The sequence below is a fragment of the Lathyrus oleraceus genome, chromosome 2 (assembly GCF_024323335.1).
Source record: "Lathyrus oleraceus cultivar Zhongwan6 chromosome 2, CAAS_Psat_ZW6_1.0, whole genome shotgun sequence".
Classification (NCBI taxonomy): domain Eukaryota; kingdom Viridiplantae; phylum Streptophyta; class Magnoliopsida; order Fabales; family Fabaceae; genus Lathyrus; species Lathyrus oleraceus.
Window position 1 is genome coordinate 321,308,581 of NC_066580.1, and position 17,620 is coordinate 321,326,200.

At 44.5% G+C, this 17,620-nt stretch overlaps 1 pseudogene; it reads right to left on the reverse strand.

The window, feature by feature from the left end:
• Positions 1–13,866: 13,866 nt before the first annotated feature.
• LOC127123054 (expansin-A16-like) lies at positions 13,867–14,434 on the reverse strand (annotated as a pseudogene).
• Positions 14,435–17,620: the final 3,186 nt, after the last annotated feature.

Consider the following 17,620-nt stretch of genomic DNA (forward strand, 5'->3'; position numbering starts at 1 on the left):
TCATACATTTATTCATAAGACTCCACCTCACATCCCATTAATTCATCTTCCTGAGGAACCATTTCTGCCGTTTGCATCGTGTTTTTTTTAATCATAATATGTACTGAATTTGTTCTTGTTTCTGGTTTTGAGCTTGTGCAGGTCCGGCATTGCAGCAAGGCACGACAAGGCAACTGGCTTGGCAACGTGTTGTGTGGACTGCAGGTATTGAAGCGTGTTGCTATTCCTGTTTTATGGTTCAATCTATGTTTTGATTTTGCTTTGAACCAATGTCTATTCCAGGGCCATCTGCAAGTTCATCCTGGCCCTAGGTCACAAAAGGGGTTGTTATGCCACATGATTGATTGGACCATAAACGTTAGGGACCTAGCGCCGTTATTTGGATGTGATGCCAATACCCCTGCACCCTTGCCGCTACTGACTGGTGTGTGGATGAATGGAAGTGCAGGATAGTTTGCTGCCATTGATTTTTTGCTTCTGTTGTGAAAATGCAGGTTTCCGTGTTGCTTCGGGCTTTGGTAGAGGGTGGTTGCGTGTCTGAACTGTGGCATTCATGTCACTTGCTGCTCGATTTCCCAAAGAGTCAGGCAGCATGTGCGGAGAAGGCACGAGTCTGGCAGTCAACAAACAACAAGTGTCTGTGGTGGAACCAGAAGAGAACACTGAATGTGATGTAAATTTATTGAATCAATCTGTTTGCAACGAAAGTTCTATGACAGTAGATCTAGTTGAGCATTCTGGAGAAAAAACTGTCAACAGCAATGGTTCAGCTCAATGGTGGTGATGCATTCAAGTCTGTATCTCCTGCTAGATTTAAAAGTGTATATGTGTTTGTAATTGGATCTTTTGACTCAATGCACCTAACTTTCATATGTTTGTCTCTTAATTTATCATTGGGCTGCTTTTGAGCTATCTTCTGATCCGAATCACCAGTTTCATCCATCAAAGGCATTGAGTCTTCCACATGATATGTCTATGATGAACTTCATGCCGTAGTCGGCAACAAAAACTGCAAATGTCAGAAAAACCAAGGATGCTTTTCCCTACATGTTCGATGAAGCCGGAAACCAGAAAGGCTGTAGTATATATTTTGCCACACAGGAATGATCTACACCACTATATTTGTATCTATGCAGAGCTGCAACACCATGAGACCCAATATAACACATTCTCTCTATGCAAAACTATGAAATACGCTTCAAGTACAAGCTAAACCTTAACACAACTTCTAATAAAACAACCTGATTGCAGATAAGTTGTTGCTCTTAATCTTTGATCCAATGCCAATTTTTAGATTTAAATCCCCAATATCAAAACCAGATTATTGAACATGATTGAAACTCCTTTTGTGTTTTTCCTTGAATGATCCATTAAAATCCATGCAAACAAAGGATGGCCTTCAGCCACCAGCTCGATTCCGACGATAACCATGTTTGGTCCCCTTTTTTGTATAAAACAACTCACATGATAATGATTCTTCCTTTAAACATGGTAAACCAATGGAATCTCCTTGAATCAAATAATGTTCATCAAAGCTTTTCATGACAAATATTTTTGACTACATACTCTAATCCAAGCACAATAATCCTTGAATTCCTTGATTACCACCGACGCGGAATGCGCGCATATGCATCTAATCATGTTGACGGTAGAACCTCGCCTTGAATGCGCACAACACAACAAGGTGCACCCATAACAGAAAAGGAGACCACTTGATGCTCATGAAAAAGGAGTACCATAGTAGCGGAACAAAATCATGAGGAGCAAATAATGAACGAAATAATGATATGAATATCAGGGTCAAAATCGGGGTGTGACAGCTGCCCCTATTTAAGCGTCTTCAACTAGAGAATATGAAGCAGTGTATTCTTCATATGATCAAAGTGGGAGATGGTTAAATACTAAGAAGACCCGGATTTTGATCCTGAATCCCTATGAAACAATGCCTGTCAGCATCGTCAAAGAAGCAATCTCGAAAGAAGAATCTGGCTGGTATGGTGAAAATCGGCCCGAGTACCAAAACAGAAAGTTGACCTGAATACCAAAATAAATGGTAACACAGGAATACCCATGGCCTGAACGCCGCACCTTAGTCTGAACACTAAGCATCGGAGTATGAGAGTATCAATGTTGGTCTGATCACTGGAAATCTGGTCTGAACACCACTTTGATCTGGATATCGAAAAAAAACTGGCCTGAATGCCACTTCGGTCTGGATACCGGGAACTGGCCTGGACGCCACTTCGGTCTGGATACCGGGAAAACTGGCCTGAATGCCACTTCGGTCTGGATACCGGGAACTGGCCTGGACGCCACTTCGGTCTAGATACCGGGAAAACTGGCCTGAATGCCACTTCGGTCTGGATACCGGGAACTGGCCTGGACGCCACTTCGGTCTGGATACCGGGAAAACTGGCCTGAATGCCACTTCGGTCTGGATACCGGGAAAACTGGCCTGAATACCACTTCGGTCTGGATACCGGGAACTGGTCTGAACACCACAAGTTCTTCGTCCTGATTGTTGAGAACTTCTTCGATCTGGAAATCGGAAACTGACCTGAATGCCACTTCGGTCTGGATACCGGGAACTGGCCTGAATGCCACTTCGGTCTGGATACCAGGAAAACTGGTCTGAATACCCTAAGTTCTTCGTCCTGATTGTTGAGAACTTCTTCGATCTGGAAATCGGAAACTGGCCTGAACGCCACATCGGTTTGGATACCGCCTCGGTCTGAACACCGGAATGCTGGTCTGAATACCATAAGTTCTTCGTCCTGATTGTTGAGAACTTCTTCGATCTGGAATCGGAAGCTGGCCTGAACGCCACATCGGTCTGGATACCGCCTCGGTCTGAACACCGGAATGCTGGTCTGAATACCATAAGTTCTTCGTCCTGACTGTTGAGAACTTCTTCGATCTGGAATCGGAAATTGGCCTGAACGCCACATCGGTTTGGATACCGCCTCGGTCTGAACACCGGAATGCTGGTCTGAATACCATAAGTTCTTCGTCCTGATTGTTGAGAACTTCTTCGATCTGGAATCGGAAGCTGGCCTGAACGCCACATCGGTCTGGATACCGCCTCGGTCTGAACACCGGAATGCTGGTCTGAATACCATAAGTTCTTCGTCCTGACTGTTGAGAACTTCTTCGATCTGGAATCGGAAATTGGCCTGAACGCCACATCGGTCTGGATACCGCCTCGGTCTGAACACCGGAATGCTGGTCTGAATACCATAAGTTCTTCGTCCTGACTGTTGAGAACTTCTTCGATCTGGAATCGGAAATTGGCCTGAACGCCACATCGGTCTGGATACCGCCTCGGTCTGAACACCAGAATGCTGGTCTGAATACCATAAGTTCTTCGTCCTGACTGTTGAGAACTTCTTCGATCTGGAAATCGGGAAAACTGGTCTGAACACCACAAGTTCTTCATCCTGATTGTTGAGAACTTCTTCGATCTGGAAATCAGAAACTGGCATGAATGCCACTTCGGTCTGGATACCGGGAAAACTGGCCTGAATGCCACTTCGGTCTGGATACCGGGAAAACTGGCCTGAATGCCACTTCGGTCTGGATACCGGGAAAACTGGCCTGAATTCCACTTCGGTCTGGATACCGGGAAAACTGGCCTGAATGCCACTTCGGTCTGGATACCGGGAAAACTGGCCTGAATGCCACTTCGGTCTGGATACCGGGAAAACTGGCCTGAATGCCACTTCGGTCTGGATACCGGGAAACTGGCCTGAATGCCACTTCGGTCTGGATACCGGGAAAACTGGCCTGAATGCCACTTCGGTCTGGATACCGGGAAAACTGGCCTGAATGCCACTTCGGTCTGGATACCGGGAAAACTGGCCTGAATGCCACTTCGGTCTGGATACCGGGAACTGGCCTGGAATGCCACTTCGGTCTGGATACCGGGAACACTGGCCTGAATGCCACTTCGGTCTGGATACCGGGAACTGGCCTGGACGCCACTTCGGTCTGGATACCGGGAATTGGCCTGGACGCCACTTCGGTCTGGATACCGGGAAAACTGGCCTGAATGCCACTTCGGTCTGGATACCGGGAAAACTTCATGTCTATCATCATCGGCGAAGATAACAAAACAGTGATACGTGAGCAGGCCCGCATGCCAAAGACCCAAGCTGGGGATAACAATCGAAAGATTGACCAAAGAGTGCATGAGATATATTATCTATAGCCGTCAAAACGTGGATAATACACTCGCATGGAAGATTATCCATAACCGGGTTGCAGATCGTTAAATGAATAATCGACCGAAAAGAAAGGCATCAGGGTACCAGGACTAGGCATGCAAAAGATGACCAATCAAAAGAGGATAAAGTTGCTAACTCGGAGCAAATACCCAAAAGAAAGGGGAAGACCCACTGGGGACAATACCGCTTGATCAGGGCAAGCATCCAAAGGGGACAAGACTATCAATACCACAAAGAGGGGATTACATCTACCGGTTTGTAGGCAGAAAACCACAGAAAAGTAACCAATCATCAACCAGGATGAGCACAAAGGGTTAACTCTGCTAGGGGATGAAAGTGGGATTTTACAACTACCAGTTAGTAGGTAGAAAACCACAAAGATAGGACTTACAACTACCGGTTCGTTGGTAGAAGCCACAAAGATAGGACTTACAACTACCGGTTCGTTGGTAGAAGCCACAAACAGTCTGCTGAGGATAAGATGAATGAGTGCCGGTTAATGAGCGACTATTCATTTATGCCCCAGGGAAGCACGGGCGACAGCCAACAGGAAGCCAGTTTAGGATCGATCCAAAAAGGCAGACTGAATCAGGACTCATCCTAATGAGGAAAGAACTCAATAGGGAAAACCCATCCCATTAGGGAGGGAACGGAAACAACCGTCATCCACGAGGATGTAACTCAGTGGGGAGCGCAGAAGGAAATGGTAGACACTTTCTGCTTAAGGGGTAGACTCTACATGGAGAGATCAGACACACCCACTTCTGCTAAGGGAATGGACCCAAGCTTGCAAGATGCTGTCAGCTTCGAGGAGTAACACTGCTGGGGATACCCACTTAACTAAGGAGTCACTTGTTGGGAAAACAACAACTTCTCAACCATGCTGATGAACCCAATTCTGAAGCCGATCCAATGGCGCGATGCTAAACTCTTTCCAACAACCCAATCTCGGCTGGTCACCACGGCCTAGGGCTAATAGACATGTTTGCAATGTTGATGCATGAGTTTTTTTTTGTTTTACACAATGCCCCATGATCATGGAAATGCTATGCACTAATGATGCAATATGCTATGCTTATCTAAATGATGAATGCATAAACACACGTCTCCTCCAGAGACAACACCGGGGAACTCCAGGAACTATGCTGAGGATCCTATAACCATGTCAACTTCCATCCTGCTGGGGAAAGACAAACCTTGCTGGGGATGCACTCCATCGAACCCGAACTGCTTGGAGATTGCCCTACTAGGGGAGGCAACCCATTCTTATCTCTACTGGGGATGATTTTCTCCGAACCCGATCCGCTTGGGGATCTCACTGAGGGAAAACCATCAACACAAACCCTACTAGGAAGGCAGTAACCTTCAGGCTCGCTGAGGAGACACTGATCTCAAATCTGTTAGGGAGGATCTACTGGAGAGATCTGTATCAACAAATAGCAGGAGACAACCATCAACAGATACACGGCAACAGCTGCATCATGAGTATCTGAATGCTATGATTATGCATGTATGCATGATACCTAAAAATGTATGATGAATGCTGACAAACAGACGTGCTCAACACACAAGTCCGGGAATCAACCATCCGGTACCACTCTTCCGGAGGGAAAACCAAAGTCACCAGAGAGACGAGAAAATCCACTAGAGACTGGGATATCAGGGAGCAACACCATCCTGCTGGGGAGGAAGGCCACCAGAGGTTTCCGGAGGGATCGTCAGTCATAACCGGAGAAAAGAGTTCAACATACTGGCGGACGCGCCACAACAACTCGTGCTGGAAATCAGAGATACTCAGAAGCAACCAGATTTCTGATGAAGATAGATAGGCCTTAATAAAGCTCCTCATGCTAACAACTCCGCTGGGGATCTATCTGATGACATGATGGAGTGCTGGATGTCAATCCACCAAATACTGAATCTTCCAAGAATAGCACCCATGCTGGGGGAGGGAGGAAGACTGCTCTGCTGGAGAGAGGAAAGTTGAAGTCTTCAATAAATGCTCTGCCTAGGACTGCCCCACAAAAAGCTTCCAAACAGCAAACTTGCTAGGGATCCCCCACAATAGGGCTCAAACAGCACTCTACTGGGGATGCCCCACTATAGGTGCTAATAGGGACTTGGAAGAAAAAACTGCACTGCCGGGGACATGAAGATGAACAACTTCAACCAACACTACACTGGGCAATCTCGCTGAGGAGAAACCATGAGAGGTTCTATAGGGAAAAGATACAGTCATGCTCGAGATACGAACAATTGTCTTACCTGTTGGTAATCATACCGCCCTTGGGAGAGCACTGTGGGTCTCCTAAGTATCCTTCCATCATTGTGAATGTTCACTTTGTTTGAGAATAATTTTTTTGAAAAATTTATTTATTTTGAAAAACAATGATACTTTATCAATTAAAACATGCAAAACGTTTGTTGAGTTGAAACAAAGAAGAGTGCAAATAATTGGATAAAAGCTCAAATTGATGTAATGGAATGGTAGTCTGCAAAGGGCGAGACTCCATAGATCTGTACAAGTTTGAAATCGATGATATATATTGGAGAGGGCTACATTGAACATAATGACCCTTACTCTACCATTCTGAATTTCGATGTATTCAGAGCTTCAATCGCCGACGCATCGAGGATTCCTGACGGATGACAGATATAGAACACGGTCTTGTCAAGATGCAGTTACTTGCCAAATCCCTAATTTTTGCCTAGATTGCCCCAGTGTGAGGTGATCAATCTAGCGGGATGCAAATTCTTTTTTCAATGTCTCTAACTTTTGCCTGGATCGCCCTTTCGGGTTTTCAATCCACCGAGACGCTCCTTTTTTGCCTAAGTCGCCCTTTGGGGTGTTCGACTTAGCGAGCTGTTTTGCTTTTTCTTTTAGGCGAAGTATTTCTTGACTGCATCGGAATTCACAGGATGAGTGAACTTCTCCATCCATTGTTGTAAGTGTCAGAGCACCGCCTGAAAAGGCTCTCTTGACAACATATGGACGTTCATAGCTTGGAGTTCACTTGCCCCTGGAATCGGGCACGAAAGACAAGACTTTCTTGAGCACAAGGTCACCTTCTCGGAACACACGAGGCTTGACCTTCTTGTTGAATGCTTTTTCACTCTCTGCTGATATGACTGACCATGACACATGGCAGTTAATCTCTTCTTTTCGATCGGATTCAGCATCAGTCAACTTGGGACTTTGAGGGTGCTATTTTTTCTTTTGTTTCTTTCTTTCTTTCTTTTGATTTTGATTTCTTTTGATTTTGCACCCTCTTCTTTCTTTGTATTTTCTTTTTTCTTTTTCTTTTATGCCCCAGTTGGCTGTTCTGCTGATTCTCGAGATACAGCTGAGTGATCTTCTTTTCTTGCTCAAGAAGTCGGGAAATCTCGTCAGGAATCCCTTCAACATCATCTTCTTCCGCTTCGAATACAGGGAATTCACAATTGGGAGATGACGTCAGATCATTGTGTTCAATGGGTTTAAGAAACAACCTGCATAATGATTTTGATATGAAAAGCTTTTTGGAAATCAAACAAGACAATCGTTATGCAAATGAAAAGATTGTTTTTATTCCTGTTTTTAGGGTTTTTTGTGATCACCAATTTCATGCAAAAAGTGAAAAAGGAAAACAATTGGAAAAAACAAATGTTTAACATGCATTTATTTGAATGAAAATATCATTGCACAAAATGTTGCCAACAATGTCATCACTTCTCCTTTTGACATGGGAGAAGGGTTTTTAAACAAAGTGATTATTACTCTGACTTCTGAACAACTGTAGGAACGCCCACAATGACCCATTTGTGATAGATCCCACCAGGGATAACAACTGTCAGTATCCTTTGCATCAGCAACTTCTGCTTTTGAACAAACCTCTTCGTTGAAGACCTCAGAAGAACAACCATCGCCAACCCGGGACTTGCCGTCTTCAAGCTTGATTAACACGGGGACCTAAGTCTTCAAAGCTCAGAATCCCTGACCTCACAAGGTCTTGAACCTTCATCTTCAGCTGGAAACAACTATCCACATCATGACCAGGAGCACCCGAATGATACACGCAATGCTGTTCAGGCCTATACCACCACCGAGGGTTGACGGGTATAGCCGGCGGGTCTCTGGGAGTAATCAAGTTCCGCTCTATCAAAGAGGGATACAGCTCTGCATAGGACATAGGGATCAGATCAAAAATGATCTTCTTCCTCTCATTACTCGTACTGGCTTGATTACCATTGGGAGGCCAGTAAGCCTGCTGCTGAGGACGATGTTGTTGATGCTGATATTGCTGAGTTGGTCTTCTCTGTTGTTGAGTTTGAGTGGCTGGAATAGTCACAGCAGCAACTTACCGATACTGTCCTTTGTTCACGCTCCTCCGACGGTGCACAACGTTTATTTCACCCTCTCCCCTTCTGGGTGCCCCAGAGGATGGCTTTTTAGAACTTGAAGGATTTGAAGAGCCAGGATGGCGAACCGGAGCAAGAGTTGCTCTGACATTAACAGTCTCTGTAGCAAGGGGCTGTCCACTGATTATAATACCTCTTAAATCTTCACCCACGGCATAGTTGTTGACGGGAATAGTGACAGCAGTAATTTGATCATTGACAAGGACCCCCTCTGATGAAGCACGACTGGGCGGCAGAGTCACAGCTTCCTGTCTCTGGGCTAAGGCACGCAGCTCCTCTTGCCCCTGAACAACCCCTTGCATCATGCTCATGAACTGAGCCATGTCCTGTCTTTGGGCTAAGGCACGCAGCTCCTCTTGCCCCTGAACAACTCCTTGCATCATGGTCATGAACTGGGCCATGTTTGCCCTCATCTCAGCCAACTCAGCTTGGACTTGATCCATACTCCTCTGATGATTCCATCTGGTTGCGGTGCGGACGATGATCAACAATCCAGTCTCAGTCAAAACCCAGAGTGAGAAGTCTCTCCCAAGCATGTCTGCAATGCAAGGATGATATGTGCATGATATGCATATGATGCGGATGCTATTTTATCATGAATGATCCTGAAAAGGATATGCACATGCGAGTTAACTTTTTTCATGCATTATTATTTTTTTGGAAAATAAACATGCTATGATGCAAATGATGGAGCCAAGACTGGCAGGCTGTGCATCTCGGCACACAGGATCCGAAGCTTCGGCTTGAACTCTGATCACAACCATCTGAAACCCAAAGTCAATTTGATCAACTGGCATCTGAACCCATGTCTGGAGAACTGAGTCACCATCTGAGTGAGCACCCACAGATTCAGCCCAGGGATCCGAAATAAACGGAACCCGCTGATAAACCACGGACAGAACTCCGGCGTCCCAGAAATAAACGTCCATAAATTTGGCTGAACCAAAGTCACCATCACAGCACCACTAGCAGAAACCGTATCTGTAGAGATCAAACCCTCCCCTCACTGGTAGGTTCTAAGAACAGAAGTTTGTCAGCTTCAGCCCTTCAGTCGAGAATAATACGTTTACCATTGAAGGTTTGGCATTATTACGGGATAAAAGACCTCTGCTGACTCCCCTCAACAGGATATCCTAAAGCAAGTTCCCAGTCTCGGGGTCCTCGGATTGAGCAGCGAGAATGCGCCCACCAGAGCTGACATAATCACGTCTCGGAGGAGAGGCCTCGACTGAGTTCTCAGGAAATGGTCACCAGAGTCGACGATTTCTAAAGGAACATCATGTCGTTACGGAACATCCGTAGGACATAATATATCCAAGAGAAACCTCGTCTGGGTGTGGTTCTTCACGAACGACTTAACGTAGCAACATGCCACGCAAGCCTCATGAACATCCACTCTAAAATCTGTGTGTACACTCAAGCCTGGGTAATGGGCTTACCTCTCATAGAACACCCCACCCCAACAAACAGATAAACGACAGCAGATACAGCAAACATATGTACATGAATGCAATAAGGTAAAACAGGTAAATGCTGAAAATAAATAACTGTACAAAAGAATAAACACCCAATAAACAAGAAACCTACAAAAGCTAGGAGGGACTCGCTTAGGGAAATCGTATCCCCAGCAGAGTCGCCAGCTGTCGCAACCCGAAAAATACGGTGGTGCGAAAAAACAACCGGCGAGAAAGAAAATGACAGAAGAGTCGCCACCGTGCGTTATTCATCCCAAAGGGGGGAAAGGAAACGCTCGAAGTAAACCTGGAGAAAGGAAAGGAAAAGACAAGGTCTCGCAACCAAATCTTGGGTTCGGGAGTCGGTTATGCGAAGGGAAGGTATTAGCACCCCTACGCATCCGTAGTACTCTACGGGATCCACTCTTGTTGTTTCTTGTCTAAAGGGTGTATGTTTATCCAATGTACTATTTACTAAAAGAAAGGGTCAAAGAAAATGACTCGCACGGATGTCGCATCCACTGCATACGTATCTCATCTGAATATGAGAATCAGAGTCTTCGTAGCTCGGCTACCTAGGGGTTAAGGATAAGTGTGCTCGCTAAGACATCGCGTCTTATGCCTACGTATCTCATCGGGAATGAGAATCAGAGCTGCCGTAGTTCGGCTAACTACGGGATTAAGGGTCTCGATTGCAACTAGGGCAAGAGAAAAGGAAAATCTCGATCGCAACGAGGGCGAAAGAAAACAAGGATTAGTTGTTAGTTGTTAGTCAAACTCGGCAAGACATCGCATCTTGTGCCTACGTATCTCATCTGAACATGAGAATCAGAGTTGCCGTAGTTCGGCTACATAGGGATTGCCATCTGAACATGGCACCTACACACAAAAAGGTGGCAAACATGGAGCCCGACTGCCAATCACTGGACTTACATCAGCATCCGAACCAAAACACACACAAAAGGGCAAACGTGGAGCCCGACTGCCAATCACTGGACTTACATCAGCATCCGAACCCAACAAACCCACACTAGAACCCGAATGCCACTCGATGGACTTACATCAGCTTCCAAGCACACAACAAGAATAACAAACAACAAATTGCCAAGGAGTCGGGAACTCGAGCCTAGCAATTGTCAAACAAACACACACAAAAAGGAAAAAAAGTGCCCGGAGTGGTCTCGCACGACCACCTGCCTACATACCTCGTCTGGAACAAGGATCAGGGCGATGTAGTTCCCCTACATAGGGGTTGCCATCTGAACATGGACTTAGAAAAGGAGGACACCAGTTGTGTCAAAAGAGAGTGGGCAATGTCTTCACGCCCTAGCAGTAGGTGTCGCAGCTCGCTGAATCGAGTCTTAGGCAGTTACCTCTTTGCAATAGAACGGACTACATGCCACAAGATCGGAGACGCTCGGAAAGGTCTAAAAGAAATGGGGAAGCTCTGCCCTAGAGTTGTCATGCAAGGTGTACTTAAGTGTTTAGGATTTACAAATGGGGACATCTACCTAATGTTAGCATGCAAAGAATATGGGACTCCTACCTATGTTATCATACAAAAAGATATGGGAATCCTACTTATGTTATCATACAAAAGGATATGGGAATCCTACCTATGTTATCATGCAAAGGGTTCTATCTAATGGGTGCTACCTAATCGGAACAAGAATCGACGAATGGAGCAAGGAGAAGTGTTAGGGATAAGGGTAGATGGCGATGCATGAAGCAATCGACTTACAAAGTTGATGGCGATGCATAAAGCAGTCGACTTACAAGGTTGATGGCGATGCATGAAGCAGTCGACTTACAAAAGGGGTGGATGAATACGTGCTGGTTCTGTTAGGTTTTGAAAAATGATTACTCGACGTTGGATCGAGGTTTTGATCTTGTTTTGAAATGGTTATCGAATGTTCATTTTAATTCTTGTATTAACAGGTGAATAAAGAATGAAAGAGTAAATTTTATACATTTCAAGGGAGAGGGGTACATTTGTTATGAATGGGGGTTGTCATGGCAAATAAACAATAATAATACATGCCTCATACACCATACAAGTAGGCCACAGTTAATCAAACAAGTAAGATATAAACAAGTATATAATCGAATCAAATAATCAAAGAATGAAATAATGAAGCATTAAACAATGTATGAGTGTAAGTGCAAGGGACATGTCCATTGTAAGAAAGCCCAAGAGTAAGCTATGTGAGGTTGACGGCGATGCTTAAAAAGCGATCGACTTACAAGGGTGTGAAAAAGGGCTCGACTGAATCGAGAATTGTATAATTTTTATAGTTTAAAAATGGTTTTGAATAAATGATGAAATTAAAAGAAAAAAACAGATTTGTGTTATTAAATAATAATAAAAAAAAACTATAAGTATAAGAGGAAATATAATGACACATAAACATAAAAAAAAAGAAAGTTAAAAGAAGTAAAATACTATATATGGGTGTCGAACCCACTACCCAAAGGGAGGTGAGACCACTTCTCCTCCACTGGACCACCGATGGTCGACTGTCACTTTAACAGTGACCCTATCACATAAAGAAGAACCGAAAAAAAAAAGGGCTAACTAAAGGTGGGTGGTGGGCCACAAGTACTTGGGCCGGATGAACATTCAACAAATCCTTTGGACTATTTAGGTTCGGGTCGGGTGAGACCCGCTCCAGCTTGGCCCGAGATGAGGTGGCACCGGGAGTACCAAACACGCCCTAGCCGCGTGGCTGTTGGGCAGTAATCAAAGGGATGCTGCTAGCATTAATCATCAGCTGGCAAATTTCAATGAGAAGCCAACATAAAGGAAAAGACAGGTCAAACAGCTGTTGAAGCACGGGTATCCATTCCCAACGCAAGTCTTTAAGTGCTTTAAACAATATTAAAGACGTATATTACTATTCTCTTTTTTTAACAAGAGGAGATGAAACAAAACATCACAACCCACATATAACCATTCCTCAAGTAGGCAAATGACCACACAGGAAAAATGAAAGAGTTAAAAAAAATGAAGGTAAATGCACAGCAACACCCAAAGATAGTACATCAAGGAAAGACGATGATGAAGCTTAAGTTGAAAGGAATAGAGAACAAAGACCAGACCAGAACTAAGTTTTAGGCTTACCTTTCCACGAAGAGATCGACGGTGATGTTGGGTCCTCTCAACTCCGGCGCGTTTGATTCTCCGACGGCATTCAAATGGAATCTCATGTCTTCTTTGCGGAAAAATAGCGCCAAGGCTAGGTTGCCTCCTCCTTCTCCTTCTTGATTTCGTTAGGGTTTTAATATTCTCTTCGCCGCCTCCAATGAGTCCTAGGGTTTTTCGGCTGCCCCTATCTGATTCCTCTTTCTCTCTATTTATGCTCTGCAGTTAGGGTTTGGGGATCAAAAGAGGTCTCTGCCAAGGCCTTTCTGTGCTCAGAAATTGGAGTGGTCTTTTTGGTGTATGGTTCGAAAAAAGGTAATCTTAACTTCCACTTTCTTCCCTGAATTTTGTTTCTACCCCAATTTGGGAATTTTCTGATATTTTGAAATTTACTGTTGGCTAATGATGTTGTTACTGCAGTGAAATTGGCTTGGTTTGATTTCAAAATCTGAAGGATGGTTAATTGATTCTTGGAGCTGCCACAGTTTCTTCAACATTCTGAGAAGTTTCAAAAAGTGGCGTGGAATTGGAATTCTTCTCACTATCTGGGCCACTAACATAGTTTGTTGCATCAACTCCAAAATTGACTCCCAAAGTTCCAAAACAAAACTAGTTCTTCTCAGGTACAGTAGCAGGTCTAGAATTCTGATTATAAGCATTTGCGGACTTTGATTTCCTGTTGGCTGCAAGATGTGGATGGTTGTTTTCCCTAAAATGTTTGTCCAAATTGCAGGTTTGATGGTGCTACCTTGTAAGATGCGAGGGTTTTTCCAATGCTGTTGGTTACCTCAAAGGGCAAAGGCTGATGTTGTAGGTTGACATTGCAATGCCAATTCATTCTCCAATTCCTTGCCGTTGGTAATCATCCTGTTCTAGATCCCTTCATTTTCACAGCAAACATCTCCCTTTCTTGCCCCACATTAGTAATTAGAACTTGATAGAAATGAAGAACTTCATCCCACCACTTCTTTCACACTTCACTGAGACGGAATAATATTGGCTTGTGTTTTGGCGATTTCAAAAAAATGCAGGTTGTGACAAACTCAAAATGTTGTCCTCAAGCTATGGTCAACACATCTGATCTCGTAGCAAACCCCACACGCAGTCCCTCTGTTGAACAAAGTTGTGCTTAATCCGACACGGCGCTTTCCGTAGCTAGCTTTGTGAAGATCTCCATAACCACAAGCTCCTTCTATAATGAGGGATCCCTCTGTGTCTCATACATTTATTCATAAGACTCCACCTCACATCCCATTAATTCATCTTCCTGAGGAACCATTTCTGCCGTTTGCATCGTGTTTTTTTTAATCATAATATGTACTGAATTTGTTCTTGTTTCTGGTTTTGAGCTTGTGCAGGTCCGGCATTGCAGCAAGGCACGACAAGGCAACTGGCTTGGCAACGTGTTGTGTGGACTGCAGGTATTGAAGCGTGTTGCTATTCCTGTTTTATGGTTCAATCTATGTTTTGATTTTGCTTTGAACCAATGTCTATTCCAGGGCCATCTGCAAGTTCATCCTGGCCCTAGGTCACAAAAGGGGTTGTTATGCCACATGATTGATTGGACCATAAACGTTAGGGACCTAGCGCCGTTATTTGGATGTGATGCCAATACCCCTGCACCCTTGCCGCTACTGACTGGTGTGTGGATGAATGGAAGTGCAGGATAGTTTGCTGCCATTGATTTTTTGCTTCTGTTGTGAAAATGCAGGTTTCCGTGTTGCTTCGGGCTTTGGTAGAGGGTGGTTGCGTGTCTGAACTGTGGCATTCATGTCACTTGCTGCTCGATTTCCCAAAGAGTCAGGCAGCATGTGCGGAGAAGGCACGAGTCTGGCAGTCAACAAACAACAAGTGTCTGTGGTGGAACCAGAAGAGAACACTGAATGTGATGTAAATTTATTGAATCAATCTGTTTGCAACGAAAGTTCTATGACAGTAGATCTAGTTGAGCATTCTGGAGAAAAAACTGTCAACAGCAATGGTTCAGCTCAATGGTGGTGATGCATTCAAGTCTGTATCTCCTGCTAGATTTAAAAGTGTATATGTGTTTGTAATTGGATCTTTTGACTCAATGCACCTAACTTTCATATGTTTGTCTCTTAATTTATCATTGGGCTGCTTTTGAGCTATCTTCTGATCCGAATCACCAGTTTCATCCATCAAAGGCATTGAGTCTTCCACATGATATGTCTATGATGAACTTCATGCCGTAGTCGGCAACAAAAACTGCAAATGTCAGAAAAACCAAGGATGCTTTTCCCTACATGTTCGATGAAGCCGAAAACCAGAAAGGCTGTAGTATATATTTTGCCACACAGGAATGATCTACACCACTATATTTGTATCTATGCAGAGCTGCAACACCATGAGACCCAATATAACCCATTCTCTCTACGCAAAACTATGAAATACGCTTCAAGTACAAGCTAAACCTTAACACAACTTCTAATAAAACAACCTGATTGCAGATAAGTTGTTGCTCTTAATCTTTGATCCAATGCCAATTTTAGATTTAAATCCCCAATATCAAAACCAGATTATTGAACATGATTGAAACTCCTTTTGTGTTTTTCCTTGAATGATCCATTAAAATCCATGCAAACAAAGGATGGCCTTCAGCCACCAGCTCGATTCCGACGATAACCATGTTTGGTCCCCTTTTTTGTATAAAACAACTCACATGATAATGATTCTTCCTTTAAACATGGTAAACCAATGGAATCTCCTTGAATCAAATAATGTTCATCAAAGCTTTTCATGACAAATATTTTTGACTACATACTCTAATCCAAGCACAATAATCCTTGAATTCCTTGATTACCACCGACGCGGAATGCGCGCATATGCATCTAATCATGTTGACGGTAGAACCTCGCCTTGAATGCGCACAACACAACAAGGTGCACCCATAACAGAAAAGGAGACCACTTGATGCTCATGAAAAAGGAGTACCATAGTAGCGGAACAAAATCATGAGGAGCAAATAATGAACGAAATAATGATATGAATATCAGGGTCAAAATCGGGGTGTGACAGCTGCCCCTATTTAAGCGTCTTCAACTAGAGAATATGAAGCAGTGTATTCTTCATATGATCAAAGTGGGAGATGGTTAAATACTAAGAAGACCCGGATTTTGATCCTGAATCCCTATGAAACAATGCCTGTCAGCATCGTCAAAGAAGCAATCTCGAAAGAAGAATCTGGCTGGTATGGTGAAAATCGGCCCGAGTACCAAAACAGAAAGTTGACCTGAATACCAAAATAAATGGTAACACAGGAATACCCATGGCCTGAACGCCGCACCTTAGTCTGAACACTAAGCATCGGAGTATGAGAGTATCAATGTTGGTCTGATCACTGGAAATCTGGTCTGAACACCACTTTGATCTGGATATCGAAAAAAAACTGGCCTGAATGCCACTTCGGTCTGGATACCGGGAACTGGCCTGGACGCCACTTCGGTCTGGATACCGGGAAAACTGGCCTGAATGCCACTTCGGTCTGGATACCGGGAACTGGCCTGGACGCCACTTCGGTCTAGATACCGGGAAAACTGGCCTGAATGCCACTTCGGTCTGGATACCGGGAACTGGCCTGGACGCCACTTCGGTCTGGATACCGGGAAAACTGGCCTGAATGCCACTTCGGTCTGGATACCGGGAAAACTGGCCTGAATACCACTTCGGTCTGGATACCGGGAACTGGTCTGAACACCACAAGTTCTTCGTCCTGATTGTTGAGAACTTCTTCGATCTGGAAATCGGAAACTGACCTGAATGCCACTTCGGTCTGGATACCGGGAACTGGCCTGAATGCCACTTCGGTCTGGATACCAGGAAAACTGGTCTGAATACCCTAAGTTCTTCGTCCTGATTGTTGAGAACTTCTTCGATCTGGAAATCGGAAACTGGCCTGAACGCCACATCGGTTTGGATACCGCCTCGGTCTGAACACCGGAATGCTGGTCTGAATACCATAAGTTCTTCGTCCTGATTGTTGAGAACTTCTTCGATCTGGAATCGGAAGCTGGCCTGAACGCCACATCGGTCTGGATACCGCCTCGGTCTGAACACCGGAATGCTGGTCTGAATACCATAAGTTCTTCGTCCTGACTGTTGAGAACTTCTTCGATCTGGAATCGGAAATTGGCCTGAACGCCACATCGGTTTGGATACCGCCTCGGTCTGAACACCGGAATGCTGGTCTGAATACCATAAGTTCTTCGTCCTGATTGTTGAGAACTTCTTCGATCTGGAATCGGAAGCTGGCCTGAACGCCACATCGGTCTGGATACCGCCTCGGTCTGAACACCGGAATGCTGGTCTGAATACCATAAGTTCTTCGTCCTGACTGTTGAGAACTTCTTCGATCTGGAATCGGAAATTGGCCTGAACGCCACATC